This window comes from Rhinolophus ferrumequinum, chromosome 2 (genome assembly GCF_004115265.2).
Source record: "Rhinolophus ferrumequinum isolate MPI-CBG mRhiFer1 chromosome 2, mRhiFer1_v1.p, whole genome shotgun sequence".
In the NCBI taxonomy this organism is placed as follows: domain Eukaryota; kingdom Metazoa; phylum Chordata; class Mammalia; order Chiroptera; family Rhinolophidae; genus Rhinolophus; species Rhinolophus ferrumequinum.
In genome coordinates, this window is record NC_046285.1 from 107,936,988 (window position 1) to 107,945,647 (window position 8,660).

The 8,660-nt window shown below is 55.9% G+C and overlaps 1 protein-coding gene across 1 annotated transcript in view; it reads right to left on the bottom strand.

Moving 5' to 3' along the window:
- The window catches only part of ITGB2 (integrin subunit beta 2), a 30,041-nt gene extending 21,976 nt beyond the window's left edge, over nucleotides 1-8,065 (bottom strand). Inside the window, exons 1-2 of the mRNA XM_033132054.1 lie at nucleotides 7,918-8,065; nucleotides 1,594-1,730 (exon numbers count right to left, since the gene is read on the bottom strand). The gene's annotated coding sequence lies outside the window, so the exon portion shown is untranslated. The remainder of the gene's footprint in view (nucleotides 1-1,593; nucleotides 1,731-7,917) is intronic.
- Between the last annotated feature and the right edge of the window lie 595 nt (nucleotides 8,066-8,660).

Genomic DNA, 8,660 nt, shown 5'->3' on the forward strand with positions numbered 1-8,660 from the left:
TCTCCAGGTAATAAATGTGTCTTGTTGCCGGCCTGCTGTGCACGGGTAAGCGGACCACTGCTGGGCAGGGCACCCACTCAGGTTTCAGCACAGAGACTCGAGGCTACTGGAGTGGCATCTGGCTGCCCAGCCGGCTCCTCAGGAAATGCCTCGATTTTTTTTCTCCCTGTGGGGAGCACTCGGGTGACCCTGACTCCCCTCTGCCAACGCTTGTCTCATCTATTTGCTCACTGGCACATGCTGAGCTGCAGTGAGACCCTACATGGCCTGGGCGGGGCCAGCCCTCGGTCACCCCCGCCCCCAAGGTCAGGCCTCCACAGAGTAAGGCCCTGTGGCCTGCTCCAGATGGGCTCGGCCTCTGCCATGCCAGGACCTCCTGCTGGAAAGGGACTCCCTGAGGCTGCGGGGGCAGCACTGGCACAGGCCCCAGACAAGCAGTGGCCAAGTGCAGCCCTCGTGGGGTGAGGGCCTCTGCATCACGGAGCTGCTGGGTCACAGATGGACCCCCGAAGATTCTCGGCAGCTCTCCTCTGCAATTCCCCAGCACCTGGCCACCTCACTGCACACACAGACCCTACGCCCTTGGCCAGGAGAGGACTCACTGTCCCCTGCCCCTCCCATCACGCTGTACCCCCTCCTCCAGCCTGTGGTTCCAGGTACTCTCAAAGGCGGGGAGCGCTGGGCATGGCCTCCCACCAGCAAGCATGTGCAGGGAGACCAGCAGGGGACAGCAGTGGGGACCCCACACGCACAAACATACACACTCACCGGTCAGGGTAAGAGGACAGGGCTTCGGTGCCAGGGGGAGGTGGGCTGGAGGAGGGCACAGCAGTGTGTGGTGGGGTCTCAATGTAAACCGGGCTCCAATTCCTCCCACCCCCACCCCAGGAGACGGTGGGACAGGCCTCCAGTAGCCAGGTTGTGGGAGGTTTAGGTCACACACCTAATGTCTGTCTGCCTAAAACTCAACTGTCACCCAGTGCTTTTACATCTTCAGGACTGAGCTTGTGAACCACTGGGAAACCAAGAGAAGCAGTGGACACACCATGGAGAAACCACGCTGCGTACACATTCACAACACACATATGCACACTCAGACACATGGGCACAGACTGGGGGCAGACCAGCCCAGGCAGCTGTGCAGGCGTGAACAGAGGACCGGGGCTGATTCAGGCAGAAAGAGGAAGAAGCTAGCGAGGCCCCACTGCCCTCTTCCACAGCCCGGCTCGCCCAGCTCTGCACCCCTCAGCCAGGGGGCTTGCCTGCCCCCAGTCTCCTCTTGCCTCAACCAGGCCTTCCAGCCCCACGTCAGGGGCTCAGCAAGGGTCTGTGGCTGTTGGGAGACATCGGCCTGGACGCTGAGGCCTGGGTTCTTCCAGACACCTCCACGAGTCCGCACAGCTCTGCTCCTCACTGATCTCAGTAAAGGGGCCTGGAGTGGACGATCCCAAGGCAGGTGGCATGGACCAGGGCCCACAGGTCCCCTCTAGGGCTGGGCCATCTAGAGCTGTAGCCACAGCCAGGGAAAAGCCACCGGCTGAACTGGCCCCTGTTACTGAGACCAGCCTAGACATAGGGGCCCGGTTCACTCACCCCGCTTGATGGCCTGGTTACCGTGGCAGGGACTTCCGGCTGGGCTGGCAGGGGCTTCTGCCCTCTCTTTCCCAGGCTGGTTCTGCGGCACGTCTGGGATGGCACTGGCCAGCAGAGACCTTGATGGTGAAGGCTTCCTGTTCAATTGCAATTGGGCACAATTGGGAGGAAGCTGTTACGTGTGGGAGATTGCACCACGTGTGGCCCAGGAACCCTCCCTCCCCCTCATGGGCTCCCAAGGGGGGAGGTCAGAGGAACACCTGTAAAGCCAGATGGGAGATACCTTTCATTGTACACGTCACAGCCAGAAGCAGAGGGACGTGAAAGGAGAGATAACTATAGGAAGGGGTCCATGGCAGCACCAGAGCAAGAGAGCCACTCACCCACATGCCGAGGAGGTGGCTGTGCCCTGCAGGGAGCGGGAACCACCGGGCAGGGGACCTGGCTGCAGACCCAGCACCCAGAGGGAGCGTGCACCCACCAGAGGAGAGGCAAACTGGGGTGGGTATTGGGGATGAAGTCTCATTCACGGAGGTAAAAAGGAGCAGAAGGACAAAGCCTGGAGAGCCAATCCGAGCGGGATGAGGGATCAGCGCAGGGCACAAGGCGGTGGGGAGAGGGACACACATCTCTCTCAAAATGCCCAAAATCCGTGTGACCACAGGTGTCCAGGGGAGAGAAGAGTGATGAGAGAGGAGATGCGCAGACAACAGAAGAGAAGTATCTGACAGAGAGCAGGCCACATGGAGCCTCTGCATGGGGTTGGGCAGGAGGAAAATGGTCCTGTAGCTAGGTTCATTCTGATGCTTTCCCAGAACAAGGATAGCAAGGGAGTTATACAGGGAGAGGGAGAGGAAAAGGGAGAGGGGAAGGGGAAGAGAGAGAGATGGAGGGAGAGAGAGGTAGGGAGAGAGGGAGAAAGAGGGAGAAAGGGGGAGAGACAAAACACAGGTCACGTACTAGATACAGAAATCTAAGCGTCATACCAACTAAGCACATTCATGCACAGTACGACATTACTGTTACTTTTTTGGGTGTGACAAAGGTCTTATGATCACCTTAAAGAGTCCCCATCCTTTAGTTACATGTTCAAATAGGACTGCTGACTTGATGTCTCTGCTTTGCTTGCACACAGTTGGGCGGGGAGGGATGGCAGACAGTGTGCAGGGGTGCAAAGAAGAGAAGTGGCCGTGAGTGATCATTGGCTGAAGCCAAGGTCGGGGCCATTTGGATTCTTTAAACTACTTTGCCTATTTTTGTGTATATGTGAAATTTTCTGTAGTAAAAGAAAATTTTTCTTTTAACTTTGAAAAGTATAAAGTTGTTTAATGGGGATAAAGTTTCAGATTTGCAAGATGAAAAAGTTCTAGCGATTGGTTGTACAGCAATGTGAATACACTAATAATATTGAATGGTACACATAAAATGGTAAAGATGGCTACATTTATTTTATGTGTGTTTCATCACAATTAAAAAGAAAAAAGAGGGTAAAAAATGCTGTCTATCAGGTCTAACAGAGACGCTGCGGCTGAGGGAGGGATTTCAGGGACAAGATCTCATTTTGAAGAGGAGTCTGGGAATAACCCCCACCACCACCCCCCCCTGTAGAAATTCCATTTGCAGTCACTTTCGTGGAGTCCTTCTGAAACATCAGGACTGTCACCTGCATTTCATCAGGTATCACTGGGGACGCCCTGCACCGGCCTGACACTGAGCTGGATGCTCAGAAGCCACAAAGCCTGAGCCCTCCAAACATTAGGGAGGGTTCCAGTCAGCAGGAACATAAGCAAAATGAGAGGGGTCCCCCAGAGTGACATCCAGGTGTGGTGGTGCAGGGGGCAGCCAGGGGAAATTAGAACTGAGGGAGATATGTGAGAGGCAGGCTGTTTTCGTTTCCTTGCTGTGCTGAATGCTGGCTGGGTGCCCCCAGTCCCGCTTCCCAGCCAGCCAGGTCCCTACAACAGGCAGCTGGATAGCCCGGGAGGTGGGCTCCTTTGTGATGGTTTGAGGTAAGAAGTATTTCTGATGTAGAATGTTTTCTTTGTGTCAGGATTGTGTCTCGTGAAACCGAAGAATGGAAACACAGACCAAGGAGAGGTGAGGAGTTTTATCTTTTAAAAGAGGATAGTTTAGGGCCGGCCTGGTGGCTCAGGTGGTTGGAGCTCTGTGCTTCTAACACCAAAGGCTGCCGTTCGATTCCCACATGGGCCAGTGGGCTCTCAACCACAAAGTTGCTGGTTCTATTCAAGGAACGGTGGGATGCGCCCCCTGCAACTAAGATTGAACACAGCATCTTGAGCTGAGCGGCTCAGTTGGTGGGAACGCGTCCTCTCAACCACAAGGTTGCCAATTCAACTCCCACAAGGGATGGTGGGCTGTGCCCCCTGCAACTAACAATGGCAACTGGACCTGGAGCTGAGCTGCACCCTCCACAACTATGATTGAAAGGACAACTTGACTTGGAAAAAATCTTGAAAGTACACACTGTTCCCCAATAAAGTCCTATTCCCCTTCCCCAATAAAATCTTTTAAAAAAAGGATAGTTTATTGAAAGCAAAGGGTCAGAGCCCCCGTATGGGAGGGGGTCCTGAATGGAGGTGCCCAGTGACTGAGGCAAAAGTTCTTACTTTTTTCCTTCCCTTGCCTGCTTGTGGAAAGGGGCTGGCGCCTTCTAATTGAATTAACCTACCAGGTTCGTCCTGTTTGCCCACCCAAAGGGATTAACAATCCATCCTTATCTATTAGATCCTGAAGGGATTAACGAATCCATCCCTACCTATCAGATCTGCTCCTTCATCGGCCAAAAGGGATTGATGAGATGATAATTTATTAACCTCAGGGCGCATTCTCGTATCTTTGTCCTGGAGTGAAGGAGACATTCCAGAACCTGGATTTTCAGGATGTGGCTGTCTTTTGCTTATTTCACCAGGAATATTTCCTGTCTGCCTAACAACATGTTAACTAAACTGTCTCATTTCCAGCGTGGAGAACGTGAGGCAAGGGGATCCAGGCTCACTTGACGGAGCTTCCTGGGTGGGGCTGCAGCATTTCAGCCTCACTGGGATGAAGGGTGGAGAGTCGGGGTGGGAGGCTGAGCAAGGCGGGAGTACCGGCCCAGCCATTATTAGAGGGGCCTGGGGTCCAGCCCTCCCCCCCCAGACATTCAGAGGAAGCACAGCACAGCACTTATCACCCAAAAGGCAGGAAGCAACCTCACCCCAGGTGACATGAGGGTGGAGGCCAGGCTGCTGAGGGCACTTTCCAGCTTTCAGCTTCTCCCTCTTACACCTTCACTCTCTGGCCTCTGCCAAGGGTCCCCACGCTGGCCTGTAAACTCTCCCTGCAACCCAACAACCTATCTTCTTCTGACTTTCCCCCATCTTTACTTTTTAAAAAACATTTGTTCCTACTAGTGACTTCCTCCTCCTGCAATGTTAATTCAGCTGTGGCTCCCTTTGTGGGAGGCAGGGGCTGGGAGGAGCTGTCAGAGGCAGCTGTGGGGGTGACAGGGGGGGCGGCAGGCACACTCTCCTGGGGGTGGGGGAACAGAGCAGGAAACTGCCTGCCTGTGCTAAGTTCTTTCTCACCCCATCCCCTAGCAATCCACAGAAACAGGCAGACAGCTGCCCAGCCTGGGTGATGGAGACCCCTAAGTGGAACCCAGGCCAGAGAGAAGAGATGCCTGGGGTCCCCAGCCAGACAGTCCTGAACACTGGCCCAGCGCCCCAGGCCCTCCTCCCACCCAGCCCCACTCCACAGAGCTTTTCAGTTGCCTTCCTCTTTCCGCCTTCCTTCCTCCGAGGGAGGGAGCTGAAGAGGTGGCATTCCTGCTTCCCTGACATACCCACAGAGGGGAGGCCAGGGGCAGGGGTGGCGGTAGGGGGAGGGGGCTGGCCTTTGGCCTGAGCTGGATCCCCCACGCTCATCAGAATGCAGAGGTTAACTGATAGGCTTGACCATGAGGAAAGTCACATTGAAAAGTGTGTTACAGACTGGGGACAGAAGACATGGCTTCAAGTTCAAAGGAGATTAGTAAGCAAAAAAGTTAAGCAAATATCAACTCTGGGGGAAAACCAGAAAGTTGCAGAAGGAAGATGTACTCAGAGTATGTGCTTTCTGCTTAGCAACACAGAACACTCACACAGTAAATGAGGAGAGACCTGAGCAAAATCCAACCACCACACACGCTCTCGCTCGGGAGAGGAAAGGGTTGGGTGGGATGTGGGGAGCTGTGCCTCAGCTTCCAGAACAGGAGGTGGGCCTGCCTTCCCACCCCTCCAGTCCATTCCCGCCATGCACCACGAAGGCCAGGCTGAGCTGTGGGGCCACCTAACCCTCACCCAGGTCTCGGTCACTCCTCTCTCTCCTGGAACTTATCAAATTGCCATGTCCTACTCAATCAGTGGTCTCCACCAATGCTGACCATGGGCCATCTTTGGGGATGAGAGCCCCCTGAAGTCTGAGCAGGTTGGCCCTTTCAGATGCTGGGCTAAGGGACTAGGTTTCCACTGGTGCTTTCTAGGCCCCTCTCACCCCAGGGACCTGGCTGGGGGGAGGCTGAAGGTCGAGATGGAGCTGGCACTTGGGGCCCAAGGGCGCCCTGAGGACACTGGGTCCCTTTCCTTCTCTGGACCTCAGTTTCCCTCAGCCCTCATCCCACTCTGTGTTGGGCAAAGACCCTGGCACACAGCAGGTGCCGAGAAATGAAAGACGTGAGTAATAAAAATAAGAATGAGACGCAGTCCCAGTGATCACGAACCTGTGGAAAAATCACAGCAGATTTTTTTTTTATTTTGAGGGGAAGGTCTATATGTGGCCTTACAGAGAAATTTCTTCTCATTGAATTTTCCGCTTTACCTTTTAACGTTGAACCTGGGGGAGCACTCTAATTTTCCTGCTCTGGGTTCTTTGCCTGTTGTAGATAGGAATCAAATTCTTCCCCCTTCCTTCTGGAAACGGTGCTGCTGAGGCCCTGGCCTTCTCTGAGTGTGGAGAGCAGGAAGCAGGAGGATGCCAAGGCCTCCTGGTGGGGGAGCTCGTGCCCTGCCCACCCCAGGAGAAGGTGGGTTTCTGGCAGATTGAGAGTTAGCAGGATTTTCTTACATGGCTCCCACCTCTGACCCTGGCAAGATCTGCAGAGAATGCCCACTTCACCCTCCCTCCCAGCTGGCCCGCTTGCCTCAGCCAAACCCAATTTACCAGGCTCATTCCTGAACACAGCTGTGGTGCTGTCCCCACGCACTCCCTGCTGCCCCCTCTGCCCCTCCTGAAGGGTGCAGCCCAAACGCTGTCTCCCTGGGCCCAGAGGGTGGATGGGGCTGAGCCCCTGTGCTGTGTGTGTGCTGGGTGGTCACCAGGAGGACATAATCCTTTCCACATTTCAGCAACAATGAAAACCCCAAGTTCAACAGGCTGCCTGACTCAGGGAGAGAACCCACAGGCGCAGAGAGGGGCTGGCCCCATGCTCTGCCCAGATCCTGGTCACTGCTGGCATCTCTGGGCAACGGGATCAAAGGGGTTTTAACATTGAAAATAATTTTCCCTAGTTCCCAAACCGCCTACGATGGCTGCATTTAACTTTATGATCAGCAAACTATGTTACTATAAATCAAGTTAACTAGACACAAAACCGAACCAAAGGGACCCACACCCCAGAACACCGCCCTGTGAGGAGCTGGGAGAGGGTTGCCAGGGCAGAAAAGAAACGCAGCTGAAGGATGGGCGGGGGCTCGGGGCCGCCCCCGGAGGGCGATGGCCAGATCACCTTCGGGGACAGTCCACGAGGGCTGCGCCCATCATACCGCTCTGGACAGAGCGTGTTTGGGGAACTCGCAACTTTCGCAACCTCCTTCCCAGGCCCCTACCCCCGCTCCAACCACTTCCCCCAACAGCCCCCGCGATTCGCGGCTGAGTCCGACACCTCTCTTCACCCCAAGAGTGAAGTCCCCAGTCGTTCGCGTCCGATTTCTGTCGCGTTCCTGGGCGCGAACATGGGGGACCGGCCACCTGCCGCAGAGGCGCTCAGGGTGGGCGCCTGCCGCGCTATCCCAAGGGACAAGGGGGTCTGCGCGGGATGCTGGAAATTCGCCCAGTTACGGAGATGCTCAGATGACAAAAGTCCCCATAGAAACCCAAACCGGTCGTTTAAAACCCCAGACGTCCCTGAACCAAAGCCAAAGGCTGCAGTCACCGGGCGGAGGCGACCACAGCCCAGCGGGCCAGGCCCGGCCCCCGGTCCCAGGGTCGTCAGGACCGAGACGCCTCCATCACGCCGGGTGACTGAGAGGCACAGGCCACGGGCTTCCGTCGCGGGCATCCGCTCACCTGCTCCCCGACTGGGTCCGGGAGAAGCTTCCGGCGTGACCTGGGCGCCCCTCGCGGAACCAGGCCTGGTGCAGATCCGCGGGGCTGGGCGCCTGCCTCAGTCTTCCTCCCCCGAGCGGGTGAATGGAGCCACTGCGCGCTGAGGTTCCCGCAGGTTTCAGCCGTACGCCTTGGAGTTGCCGCCTCCTTCCCACAGCCGATTCCTTCCGGAATCGCGGGAGGATCTCCCAGAGGAGAGGGGGTGCCGCTTCCCTCCCCGTGGTCCCTGGGGCAGGGAGCGTGCAGGAAGCGCTCGGGGAGAGTCTGGACGTCACCCCTGCCCGGCTCAGGCACCCGAAGGCCTGTGCGCTGCACGGTGTCCACGCTGACACCGGACACCCAATCCTGATACCCGAAGTCCCCGCCTTTGCTCCTGACCTGCACCCGGGTCCTGGAACCTGCTGAGCGCTTGCTGCCTGCAGGTGCTCCTGCCATTTCACTTGTGGACCCTCAAAGATCCGGGAGGCATCCCCCTTGTAGAGACGGGGAAACTGGCTCAGAAGTTCCCCAGGTAAAATCCAAATATTTATAAACTGGTCATATGGGAAGAATTCTCACTTTTACTTAGGTAAGTTTGAAGATAGTTTTCACTGCAGTATGTGTTCTCATGGAATGTATTCCCAGAGCAGAAAAATTACCAGGGCTGTAAATCAGAAACCACACAGTGCTGGTTAACCAACAAGACTGCATGGCCGCCACTTAAC